This window comes from Bubalus kerabau, chromosome 3 (genome assembly GCF_029407905.1).
Source record: "Bubalus kerabau isolate K-KA32 ecotype Philippines breed swamp buffalo chromosome 3, PCC_UOA_SB_1v2, whole genome shotgun sequence".
NCBI classification, from domain to species: domain Eukaryota; kingdom Metazoa; phylum Chordata; class Mammalia; order Artiodactyla; family Bovidae; genus Bubalus; species Bubalus kerabau.
The window spans coordinates 40649438-40662584 of NC_073626.1; the positions used below are offsets into that span (position 1 = coordinate 40649438).

The 13147-nt window shown below is 51.9% G+C and overlaps 1 long non-coding RNA gene across 1 annotated transcript; it reads left to right on the plus strand.

Annotated features, from left to right (window-relative positions):
- The first annotated feature begins 268 nt into the window (after positions 1-268).
- Positions 269-9485, plus strand: LOC129647629 (uncharacterized). The gene is made up of 3 exons (XR_008712396.1): positions 269-462; positions 4443-4497; positions 9249-9485. It is a non-coding gene; the product is annotated as an uncharacterized LOC129647629 (long non-coding RNA).
- Positions 9486-13147: the final 3662 nt, after the last annotated feature.

The window sequence follows — 13147 nt, forward strand, 5'->3', positions numbered from 1 at the left end:
TCAGGGAATCTTCCCCACCCAGGGATCAAACCCGTGTCTCCTAAGGCTCCTGTACAGGCAGGCAGAGTCTTTACCTCTGAGTCACCTGGGAATCCCGGCTCCCACATTATCCTCCTTCATTCTTCACCTGTTTCCCATTCTGCTGCCCTCCTGAGAGAAACAGACACAGAGAGAAGTCACCTGCTGCTCGGCTTCTTTCCCTCAAGAGGCTGGCCTCAGGCCACCACTGTTCCTTTAGGGTCTCTGCCTTTTGGATGGGTTGGCCTAGGCCTTTATCAGGATGGGGTGGTCACTGCTGCTGGGGACAGTGGAGTGTTGAGTGGAAACCAGAAGTCCCTGTTCACTTCAGGAGTATCCCAGCAGGGCTCCTGATCAGAGAGCATCTGGTCCTAACCATACATGGGGGTGAGTCTCACTCCTTATGGTTATTTCCCCACTCAGACTTCCAGCTCTGAAGAAATGGTGAGTCTTCTCTCCCCTCAGACTGGCGCTCCCTAAGGGCGGGGTTGTGTCTCCCCTGAGACTGGGACTCCCTGAGGCAGGGCTGTGTCTCCCCTCAGACTGGGGCTCCCTGAGGCAGGGCTGTGTCTCCCCTCAGACTGGGGCTCCCTGAGGACAGGACTGTGTTTCCCCTCAGACTGGGGCTCCCTGAGGCAGGGTTGTATCTCCCCTGAGACTGGGACTCCCTGAGGCAGGGCTGTGTCTCCCCTCAGACTGGGGCTCCCTGAGGCAGGGCTGTGTCTCCCCTCAGACTGGGGCTCCCTGAGGCAGAGCTATGTCTCCTCTCAGTCTGGGGCTCCCTGAGGTAGGACTGTGTCTCCCCTCTCAGTCTCCTTCCTGGGTGGCACCTCACTTCTCTCCTGGAACAAGACTTAGGCTTCGTGTCTGCTCTAGGGAGGAAATGCTGGCTGTTACACTTCAAAATTTCCCTTCATCCTGTCTGGGTGGGTGGACAGCAAGATAGAGAATTAAAGTCCTGGCAAGCAGTGGAAAGACCTGTTGAGATCCAGAGTCGGGGTTTGGGCAGTGGAGGCTGAAGGAGGTTCTGTCCAGGCCACAGCCTCTTTCCAGGTCTGGCCTCAGGCTCAGGCAGCAGCTTTCACAGGCCTGTCTCCAGCTTCAAGAGCACAGAGGAGCGTGGATGGCTCCCCACTGCCCAGCCTTATCCCAAACCCCAGAGGGAAGCTCCCAAGCTGTGAGAGCCGTAAGGTCCATCTCTGCATATGAACTACACTGATTGCTTGAAATTGAGTTTGAACTAGTGCTTATTGAATGAATAATCGCCAACACTCTGGCCAGTTATTCCCCGGCCTAGAAGGCTCACATCTACCAGCTTCCATCTTTCCAAACTCTCCACATCCCCAACCAGCTCAGCTGCAAATTCTCTCAACCTGCTCTGACCCACTGTGGCACTCAAGTGTGCCCTTGGGTCTGGTCCACTAGTAGACTCACTAGTGAGTTTTCTAAAACACTAATGCTTTGACTCCACCACCAAGGAATTCTGACTTAATTGGCTGTGGGTGGGGCGGCAGGGTATTGATTCCATTTAACTCCCCAGGTGGTGCTGACATGTTGCTGTGATTGAGAACCAAGGGAGCAGGCTGTGGTCTCCTCCATAGAAAAGATGAACTGGGCACTAAATCCTGGTGCCCAGTGCTGGGCCTGGCACACAGCAGGGGCTCCATGTTGTTGTTTGGTCACTAAGTCATGTCTGACTCTTTGCGACCTCATGGACTGCAACACACCAGGCTTCCCTGTCCTTCACCATCTCCCAGAGTTTGCTCAAACTCGTGTCCATTGAGTCAGTGATGCCATCCAACCATCTCATCCTCTGTCATCCTCTTCTCCTCCTGCCTCCAATCTTTCCCAGCATCAGGGTCTTTTCCACTGAGTTGGCTCTTCTCATCAGGTGGCCAAAGTACTGCAGCTTCAACTTCAGCATCAGTCCTTCCAGTGGATATTCAGGGTTGATTTCCTTTAGGATGGACTGGTTCGATGTTGTTGCAGTCCAGGGGACTCTCAAGAGTCTTCTCCAGCACCATAGTTCAAAAGCATCATTTCTGCGGTGCTTGGTGCTCTGGTGCTCCATAAATGTTTGTAAATAAAAGATTTAATGACAGGTGGGCCAGTCCCCTTTCTGGAGGTGCCCAAAGGTACACAGGACTGGCATCAGTCTTCCTCTACAGCAGGTGAGGTGATGATTAAAAGTTTATCTCTGTTGATGGGTAGTCTGGATTCAAATTCTGCCAGCTTTTTGGCCTTGGGCAAGTTGAACCACTGTTTCCTCATCTGTAAATGGGACTAATCACAGCCTCTACCTCACAGAGCTGTTCTGGGAGGATGGAGTGTCTGTCTGTAAAGGCTTAATTCAGGCAGTTTGTGTTCATCTGGGTCTTGGCAGAAAACAGATGGTTTATTCAAACCACTGAGGAGAGTTTACCAAAGGGGGTTTTTGCAGAGAGGTGGGTAGAGTTAAGGAAGGCAGCAAGGAGGGAGTGTATAGAACCCCAGGGCTAGAAACACTGGGGCGCTGTTAGCACCCATCAGCCTAGAGGGGCACAGAGAAGAAGCAAGAGCCCAGAGGTAGAACTCTGCTATAGGAGAGGGGCTGAGACAGGTGCCGCGGGTACTGAGGAGGCAGCCGCTGTAGCCCGAGATACCTACCTCAACCCCCTCCCTTGGGCAATGCCAACCAGGGTTCACTTCACAAGGAGCCCTGTGATGCAGTCCACAGAGGGAGGTGCCAGGGCAGAGGGCAGAGGGTGGATTGGGAGGAGAGGACAGACGATCTCCAGCCCCCTGACATTCGGCAAACACTGATGAAATATTATTACTACTGTTACTGTTCGTGTGACTCGTGTGGACTGTCTTGGGACCTCGTAGCTTGCTATTGAACAGTATTGTTGGCACCTGTCCGGTCTCCTGAGCATAGCAGATGGCCCAGGATCCCACCCAGCTCCTCAGCCGACCCATCCCGGGTGCCCCAGACACACTGGAGGGAAGAAGGGCTGCAGGAAGGAGCACAGCTCCATGTTCAGCCAAGGGCTTCAGCTTGTTTGACAAACCATCAAAACAGCTTTGCGGGAGCAAGCTTCATTAAAATGGAAGTACGGCGCTCTAGTATGCAGATGGGGCCACTTTATTACTTTTTAATTTGTTTACAGAAAGCCCATATTTGGTGTACACCATCTTTGCAAATAGTAACAAATGGGCATGTTTGCTGCTTCCAAAGCCGTGTTTCCCTGGATAAATAGACTGAAACTGTGTTTGAACACTACACTGGGTTACTCTTAATAGATCTGACATGCTCCTCAGATTGTGTGGGAGGCTGGAGGGAGGCCTGAAGTGGGGGGGGGGGGGTGTTGAGCATGTGCGGCGTGTGATGTGTACGTGTCATAATCTCTCCAGACGCGCTTTCTTGGTCTACATGATAAGTGACCTGGGCCAGATGGTCTCCGCAGCCTTTGAAGCTTTCCCACGCCATAGCTTCATGATTTCTCTGCCACTCTAGAAATTACAAACCTCTCTGAACCACCAGCCTTCCAATTAATTCCCAAGAGAAGCCCTCTTCGCTAAAATGAAATAAAACCTACAAATTACCAAATGCATTTCGAAAATGGGTCAAATTGAATGAAGACTACTTAATGGAGTGTAACTATTCCAGTGACAGTTTAAATGCTTATACTGTAGCCCCCCAAGAGCAACAATATTCATAAATCCATTAGGCCTCTCAAATGCTAGTTTCACTCATTCTTAGCTGTGTGATGTTGGGAAAGTTACTTAACCTCTCTGTGCCTCAATTTCCTCATCCGTAAAGAGAGGATGGCAGTATCTTCTTCATGGGGCTGTTGGAGGGATTAGATGATGCTTGCAGCCCATTCAGAAGAGGTGTGGCACCAGCAAGAGTTCAGCCATTGTTAACTACCATCATTCATATGTATGGTAGTGTGTTTCTATTAAAGAGAAAGAATTTAGGACAATCTCTGTTACATAAGTTGCCCATTCAGAATCTGTCCTGATCTGAAGAAGTGACCTAGCCCCCAAGTAACTTCCCATCACATCCGCATGACTTACCTACCTCACAGCACTCTTCATAACCTAAACTCCCCCTTCTTATATCTCTCTGTGTATTATCAGTCTCTCCTCATCTGGGTGTTTGGTCCACAAGGGAACAGACTTGTCGGTCTTATTCACGGCTATCTCCCCAGCACCTAGAACATTGTTGACTGGTTCTCCATAAATTCTTGTCCAATGAATGAACAACTACATTAGTAAAGCATGTGATGTTGGCCAGACATAAGGATGAACCCTGAAAACCTTGGTCAAGGTTGGGCCCAGAGGGAATGCCACATACATGCATTTCATGTTTTAACACATACATCCAGTCTGTAAAGTCTCTGTTCACGAGATTGTTCATTAACTGGATTTTTATTTTAACTTAGGAAAAGCAAGATTGGGCTTCCCCAGTGGCTTGGTGATAAAGAACTCGCCTGCAAGGTAGGAGGCACAGGAGATGCAGGTTTGAGCCCTGGGTTGGGAAGATCCCTTGGAGGAGGGAATGGCAACCCACTCCAGTACTCTTGTCTGGAGAATTCCATGGACAGAGGAGCCTGGTGGGCTGCAGTCCATAGGGCTGCAAAGAGACACAGCTGAAGGGACTGAGCACAAAGCAAGATCAGAAAAGAACACAAAAAAGGAGCAAAACAACATCCTGTTTCTTGGGGTGAAGTCCCCAGCCCAGCACCCTTAGGCCATCTCCTGGGCCTCCACTAGAGAGGCCTTGGATGGGGTGACTTCTTGTCTCAGAAATGGGTTCCCAGGGAGCAGAGTCTGCCTGGAGAAAGTGAGACATACTTTTGCGTACCCAGAGCTTTAGAGTTTACAAAGTTCTCTTGGAACCCCATCCCACTTGATATCTCCTTGTGAGAAGGGAAAGCCCAGGCTCCCTCCAGGCCTCATCCCCTGGCCCCCAGTTTTACAGATGTGGAAACCAGGGGTGGAGGCAGAACAGACTTGCCAGCCTTCCCCCAGCCTAGCCAGGACTCTTTCCAATAATACCTCGAGGCCTTCACAGAATGGGTTATTAATTACCCTGCTGGCTAAAGCAAGGAAAGAGGTCTGTGCATTTCAGATAAATTTTTCAACTACAAAGGGAACAAAACTAAAAGGAACAGCTCCTCTCAGTTAACCAGAATATTCTATTAACCAGGAACACCCCCCCCCCACCTCCCAACACTCTCGCTGGAAGCATACCTTAAAGATCAGTTCCTCTCGGGATTTTCGAAGTTGTGTTCCTAACTGATCACTACAGCAAAGATTCAGAACCCAGCATGATGAAAACAAAGAGCACACCTTTCCTGAGAAATGTTTAGAGGCATTCTGCATTGCAATTATAATCCCCAACATTTATTGAATATGCCTTTATTATGCTCCAGACACTGTTCTAAGCCCTTCAGATCACAAACTTATGAAATATCATGTTCTCCTCCTTATAGATGAGGAGACTGGTTTAGGAACATGGTTAGGAACATGCTGAAAGTCACATAGCTGGTAAGTGACAGAGCCAAGGTTCATAGCTGGTTTAGGAACATGGTTAGGAACATGCTGAAAGTCACATAGCTGGTAAGTGACAGAGCCAAGGTTTAGGAACGTGGTTAGGAACATGCTGAAAGTCACATAGCTGGTAAGTGACAGAGCCAAGGTTCATAGTCAAGTAAGAGGTCAGTATCCTGAGCTACACTCGTCACCATTACATCTGGCTGTATCTCCAAGAGGGGGAAAAAAATCTTAGTAAATGTTGAAGTAAAAAGATACAACAATATTGCTAGGAATCAAATTTTATTGACAAGGTTTTAAATCACAAAGATAGCCGTTAGTAGTGAAAAATCATGACTGTCCCATTGGATGTAAAATTCTCCTTTTACAGGATCAGTGTGAAGCTTCAGCAGACAGCACGTTGGCTGGTGGGCCCAGCAGAAAGTATGTTTGAGTCGCAGTGTGATCCACTGTGATAACTTCTGCATCCCAGGAATGCCATGCTCATCTCACCCATGTTCTTCTTTTATACATGAAAAAAGAGAAGCCCAGAGAGGTCAGGTGACTCATCAGTGGTCACACAGCAAATTAGCAGGCAAACCTAACCTGCTCAGTGCCATGAACATAACATCTGCCACATGACTCAGTCCTGTTCTTTGCACCACAAGCCAGAGAGGAAGGCAGAGCCCAGATCACGGTGGGCCAACTGGTTAGCCAGCCGAGGGCTAGAACCAGCTCCCTCCATCATCCCAGCCACAGTTGGGGTCTATTTTCTGCCTAAGTGAAGCTGCCACTGCGGGGTAGTCACTTATGAGTTTTAGCCTTTGGTTCTACTTGGGAGAGGAAAAAAGAAAGGCCAGACGCCTACTGATCCTTTTTTGGGGGGCCAATGAATCCCTTTCACTTCTCAGAAACTTCCAAATAACCCTCTCCCTTCCAGTAATTCTAGGAGAATGAAAATTGACTTCCACCTGCTTGTCCTACCACCATTCAAGCTAATCGCTCAGGGAGAGGCCAGGGACCGTTTTCTTTGTGTGCCCGTGGCCTCGCCTCCTTCTCCCCACAGGCCCCGGGGATATTGATAATCCCCATCAGTGATGTCACGGGACTGGGCTGGGGGGAGGTTGCTGTCCTGCAGGGGGAACCTGAAGACCGAGGTCTCCAGACAGGTGGCCGGGAAGTGAAGGAACAGAGGAAGGGGGCCAGGGGCCCCTCTGAGGGTCTGTGGTGGAGGCTTTCGAGTGAGGCGGCAGCGGCTTATTACAGCTAATTTCCTTCCCCTTGCTAGAACCACAAATCCACAGGGTTTTCACAGCATATTTGTGTATCTGGCGCTCTCAGCTCGCCTCCCCTCGGGGACCATAAGAGATGCCAAGGAAAGAAACAACATGCTCCCCCATAATTTCAAAGTCAGTTCCAGAGTTAATAATAAATTAAGAGCTGCAGGCGGGCGGAGGAGGAGTCAACACAGAGGGCCCACTCTGTGCTGGGGCAGACCAGCCCCTCCAGGAACATCTTCTAGGAATCAGGAGAAATAGTGGAACACTGGCATCTCAGATGCTGAGGAGGTTTCTCCAAGGTCCCAGGCCCACTTACCCCAAATCTTGGTGGCACCAAAGCCAGTGGGGTCCCCCCATAATGGCTGTATGAGGGAGGGGAGAATTGAAGAGGATTCTCTCCCCCAGTTCCTTTATCCCTTCCAGGGGACAGTGGGAGCACTTGGAGAAAGGCAGAACAGTTTTTCAGGGGGAATTGGAAAATTCTTCTCCCTGGCCAATGATTAAACCCATTCACCTCTGAGGAAGTTTTTAGACCAACAGCCACACCAATTGGAAATCCAACAGTCCCAAATATCTGTGCAAATTTGTTATTCATTGTTGGGGTTGTAGGAAGACTATCTCCCAGACTAGAAGCTCCCTGAAGACCAGGGGCTCTGCCACCAGGCTGGAAGTGTCATCAACTCTAGTCAGAGCTAAGATTGTGAAGGGACTTGGAAGTGGCAGTGTGAGGAGGCCAGGCGGGTTTAACCCTGAGAATACAGGGTGTGGTATGGACAAGATAGCCGCCCTGAACTATCAGAGGGGCTGTCTTGTGAATCCTGTAGAATCCATCCCTTCTGTGTGCTATTCCCAAGAAGAAGAGCTAGAATTAAAGGGGGGTGACTCAGGGGACTGGACTTTGGTTCCAGAAAAGGATGACCTTTCTAAGAGTGAATCACTGAGAAATACTGAGCCTCCTACGACGAGAAGTGAAGCTTCTGAGGAGGGGCCGGAAACACCTGGTGGCTGCTGGGCCAGGGGGCCTTTAAGATTCTTTCCAAGCCCAAAGTCTCACCACCCCCAACCCTGCAGCAGGGCTCCTCCTGATACACAGGGAAGTGAAGTGAAGTCGCTCAGTCGTGTCCGACTCTTTTCGACTCCATGGACTGTAGCCCACCAGGCTCCTCCGTCCATGGGATTTTCCAGGCAACAATACTGGAATGGGTTGCCATTTCCTTCTCCAGGGGATCTTCCCAACCCAGGGATTGAACCCAGGTCTCCTGCATTGCAGGCAGACACTTTATAGTCTGAGCCACCAGGGAAGCTGGAGGACACAGGGACCAGCTCCAACCAAAGAAGCCACTCAATACATTAATCAGGCAATCAAATGCAGCAGAGAAGGATGAACACAGTGGTGGCTGTTGTAGGCTTGCAAGACTGCCCGGAACAGACCGGCTGAACAGATAAATAAGTAGAAAAATAAGTCTTCCTTGCCAACCAGGGTAGTGGTCTATCCTCACCTGCAGGGGGCACCGAGGCCTCGACTCACCCAGCGCTCCCTGGGACCCACTCACTCCTCACCAGGGAACCAGCGTCAGGGCAGGGAGTGACTTGCCCACAGTCACAAAACTACACAGGGGCAGGGCTGCGGCAAAGCCCTAGAGCTCGAAAGCCAGTACCCTTTCTCCTGCTCTCAGCTGCCCCCACAGCACCACCTGTTCCTGCAGTAGCTGGGATTCCTTTTAAAAATATGTTCATCTCAGGTCCCAAAGTGGACAGAGACAGTATGTTGTATTACATGTTCTCTGCTGGCCCGGGAAGAGCAGACAGAATGAGCTCCTGACATTTCTGGAATCTACTCCAGTCTTCACATTTCCTCTCACAGCCATGTTCTCTCCCAAACAACTGTGGAGTATGGGCACCAGTCACCCTTCACCTTCCCCAGCCCACGGGCTTCCTCCCAGGAGCCCTTCCACATCCAGTTCCTCCAGCTGCTCTTGAAGGGCCAGTGAACTCCTCCACTGGAAGGCAGTGGAGATTCAAAGTATATTCCCCCACCCAGGAGAATTTGCATTTTAAGTCAGTCTCTGTAAGAGGGAGAGGTTTAACCTGGAGTCTAAAGCATGGACATTAAGGACTTTCTGGATGCTGGGGAGAGATGTGGGGGGTCAGAGACGCCTTCCCAGGGCTTCCTGATGGGAAAGGAAGGTCAGGGTGGAAGTGGGGGTCACCATCCAGGAGGGGAAGCAGATAACAAGGACCCCAGGCACTCTCCACAGGGCAGGGGGCCTCTCCCCACCCTCCACCACCTATGTCCTAAACTGGGCATGTTCTACAGGGAACAATGACCTCTCCTAAATTCTAGAGAGCAGGAACTAGGATGTTAGCACTGATCTACAACTGGACAGATCAACCACCAGGACTCACAGCAGACTATCCTTTTTCACCCCACAGAACAGACACCTCCAGTTAACCGACTCTGGTCCCCTCCTCGGGTTCATTAACCACACACTGGGTGCCAGAGACCGGATGCGCTGACCTCTGGAGGTTCCCACGGAAGACTTCCGGCTCCATCAATCCCAAGGAGCTGGAAAGGCAGCGCAGATTCTCTGTAGGGGACTTGCACAGATACCAACCAACCGGAGCTTGTTCACAGGCTCCAGAGCAGGGCTGTGAGCAGGGCTCCCGGCTCCTGTCTTCTCCCCGCCAACAAGCACACCCCCGACCCAGGGCAATTTCCCCAGAAGAGCGCTCACGCTGCGCCCTGCCAGCCTCGGCGCCAATTGACTGGATTTCAATCAGAAATCCATCTCCCTTAAGGACCGCTTTGGATACAAGCAGAAGAAACCTGCAATCTAGATGCTGATGCCTAGCCATAATGGGGGGAGCCGGAAGGAGGCCGCCTGCCCAACCCGGTCCCTACCCCAGCCAACCCCGGCGCTCAGCGAGGATGAAAACCGGCCTGGGCTGCAGCCGACTCAGCTTCCAGGGACCTAGGAAGGGGCGAAGCCTGCTCTCCCTGCGTCCCCGACACTGGCGGGCACAGCCGGATCTCTGAGTCTGGCCGAGGAGGGTTAATGCGGCCGCTGCAGTTAGCCAGCCTCGGGGAGCCAGCTAACTGGCTCGTTCTGGGCGAGCCCTCCGCGGGGGTTCCCTGGACGCTCCGGAGAAGGGTTCTCCTAGGACGGCTAAGAGGGACCGAAGGTTTCTTTCGGAGCACGAGAAGCCGCAGACTCGGCACTTCTCCCCACGCGCCCACCCCCAACCTCATCGCCAGCTGCCACTGGTCCCTCTCCTGGCCTGTACTGCGGTCAGGAAAAGGTCACGCGGAGCCAGGGTGGCTGCTCCACTCCGCTGCCACCCCAGACCCCGCACCGAGCGAGCGGGGGCGGGGCTGCGGGGACGGGAAAGACCCCGCGGAGCGCTGGCGGCTCTGGTGCGCGGCGCGGGCAGCCTCCTGGTAAATAATGCACGCCTCCCAGCGCCGGCTGCAGCAGGTAGTGTATCAAAGTAATATCGCGCCGCGAATTGCAGTGTAATCGCCGTAATTTAGGGCCCCGTGGGTGAGCCCGTTTCGGCAAGGCTGCGCGCCCGGACGGCCAAGGTGACTGGAGCGTCTGCTCCGGCTTTGACCTCTGGATTTCCTCCAAGCTAAGTGAGGCCATAAAAAATTCAGAAGCCCAGGCTGTCTCCTAGCAAATGGGGTGTGGGCAGAGAGATTGTATTATCTATCTAGACCCAGCGAGACGGATGCACCCGCCAGGAATAAAGCGATGTCGCCGATCGCGCTTAGGAGGGCCTCCCGGGTGGTCGAGCAAGGCCCAGGCAGTGTGTTGGGGGTGTCCAGCCCAGAACAAGGAGATGGTTTTTCACTAGACTCGGGGTGCCCCTGCCGCGAGCCATCGGATCCGTCCCTCCCGCGGGCTGCGCTGCAACCAGACCCTCCCAGGACCGCCGCGGCGGTAGGGAGGCATTAATATTCCTGCCCAGGTCCTCCCGAAGGGCCTGCCGCCCGCCTGCCCTCCCCTAGCCCCGTCAGGGAAAGTCTTTCTGGGCTAGAGAGATGATAATAGGAAATGCATTTGCAGGCTCCCTTCTAACTTCTTGATGGGAGCCAGTTGGAAGCGCTCGGAGCTGTGCTGTCCCTCTGAGCTCGGCTCCCGGTGACCTGGAAGGTGATAATCACGAGCTTCTCTCAGGAAAGACAAAGAAATGGAAAAACTTATCGGGCCCTGCAGCTCTGTCACATTGCGTTAGCCAAGAGCCTTGTGTCTGTAGCCCCAACTCGGTGTTGGAGGGGCTGTTTTCCGTTTTCAGGAGCTCTCCACCCCACCCTTTACTCTCGGCGCCCAGGAGTTCTGTCTCCTCCTCACCCCTCTCGGAATCATTTTCATCTCCCAGTGAAGAGATGTGACAGATGGCAAGCTTTCTGGAACTGACACTCTGCTGATCGTCCCCAACCCCATCCCGCCCCCCTGGTTGTTTCTCTTGCCTGGGCTGTGAACTTGGGAGCCAGGAGGGCCCTAGAAACCAGCAGTTCTGATTAAACAAGCCGTGGGGCATTCTGACAGCAGAACGTTCTACAGCCCAGCAAGAAAGGAGATTTGTGTGTGAGGAAAGATGTCCAGGATATATTGTTCAATAGAAAAAGCAAGTTGCAGCATAGCATATAGCGAAATATCTCATTTGTGTTACATTTTAAATAAAGGCTATATATACTCACAGGCTTGCCTATGCAGAGAAAATGAGAAGAAAAAGAGACTGTTAATGGCTGTCCCATGGGATAAGGAGGAGGGAGGGACTTTAACCTCTCACTTTGAAATTTTTGTTTTGTTCGATTTTATCAAAAATGATTGCATTACTTTCACAATTTCAATATAAATCTTTTTCCAAAAAAAAAAAAAAGAAAGAAAGAAAGAAAAGAAAAAGAAAAAGAGACCTCCAGTCTAACTTCTTCATTTGAAACAGAGCCCAGGGAGGGAAAGGCACTTTTCCAGGTTGCCCTGTGCTCACAGCTTGGTCTCAGGCCCTATCCTCCGTGTCCCTTTACCAGGCTCCTCTCCAGGCACGCAGCCTGGCCAGCCAGGCTCAACAGGCCCAGAAGAGAATCAGGGGCCCCCTTCCCAGAGCAGGAAGGGCCCCTAATCAGAGTGTGACCTGATTTGAGGGAGCAGTCTTTGATTCCAAAGACAAGAGTTGGAAGCAGGTTTGGACAACTGGCTGGGTGGCCGGCACTTGTCCATGACCCTGCCCTTCTCCAGGCCCCACAGGCCCAATCTTACCAGGGGTGGGAATAGAAGGGCTATGCCTGGGGTGACCAACTATTGTGATCTGTCCGGAACTGAGGTGGTTCCCAGGATTTGATCCATGGAGTTCTCCAGGCAAGAATACTGGAGTGAGTAGCCATTCCTTTCTCTAGAGGATCTTCCCAGCCCAGGGATCGAACACATGTCTCCTGCATTGCAGGCAGATTGTTTGCTGTCTGAGCCACCAGGGATGCCCCAAATTAGGACAGTCCTGGGCAAATTGGGAATTAGTAACCCTTCTTGTGCCAGTCATGTCTATGGCAGCCCACTGATGTTTGGCAACTCAAGGTTGAAGATTCTAGAAGGCTGTCTCCAGGCAAGGACGGCTCGTCCTTGTTCTGACTTCTCTGAAAAGTGTGAAGCTGTAAGGGTTAATTTACTTGTTGGTTATGATTTCCTCTCAGTCCAAGCACACATAGAAGCGTGTGCACGCGCGCACACACCCCCCCACCCCACCACGCTTCCTTACCTCTCTTAGTCTGTCTAAAGGCACATCAGCCAGGGCCCAGCAATACCCCCCTCTGTCTCTTTGAGCAACATAATCCTCAAGAAATTCTGGAGCCTTTAATTACACACGGGGCTCATTGCAATTTCTCATCTCTCCCTCCCCACCTCAGGAGACAAAAAAGAAATTTCACACCCTAGTGAGCCCAGCTCATCTTTTCCTCTTTGATGCCAGCCTGGGGTTAAAAAGCAGGGACAAGCGACACACGCCTCCTCTGGGTTCTGATTCCTTTGCTGATTTTGAGATTCCAAGCATGCATCCTAAAGATCTAATCTGATATTGCCATGCCCGCCTTACCAGCCGATGAATGGCCCCCTGGCTTCCGCACTGCAGCACCCAGTATTCTGCAGAAGGCCAACTTCCACCACCCCTCTCACCTGCCGCTGGCCCCACCTGACAGCCAAGAGGAGAAAGGGCTAAGGTTAAGAAAGTGGTGGTTGGCAGAGGCCGGGGGGTGGGGGGTAGGGGGGCATGGGGTGGGGTGGGTTCAAGTTTCTGTTCTGGTCACATCTAGCTGTGTGACTTTGGACAAATTGCTTCTC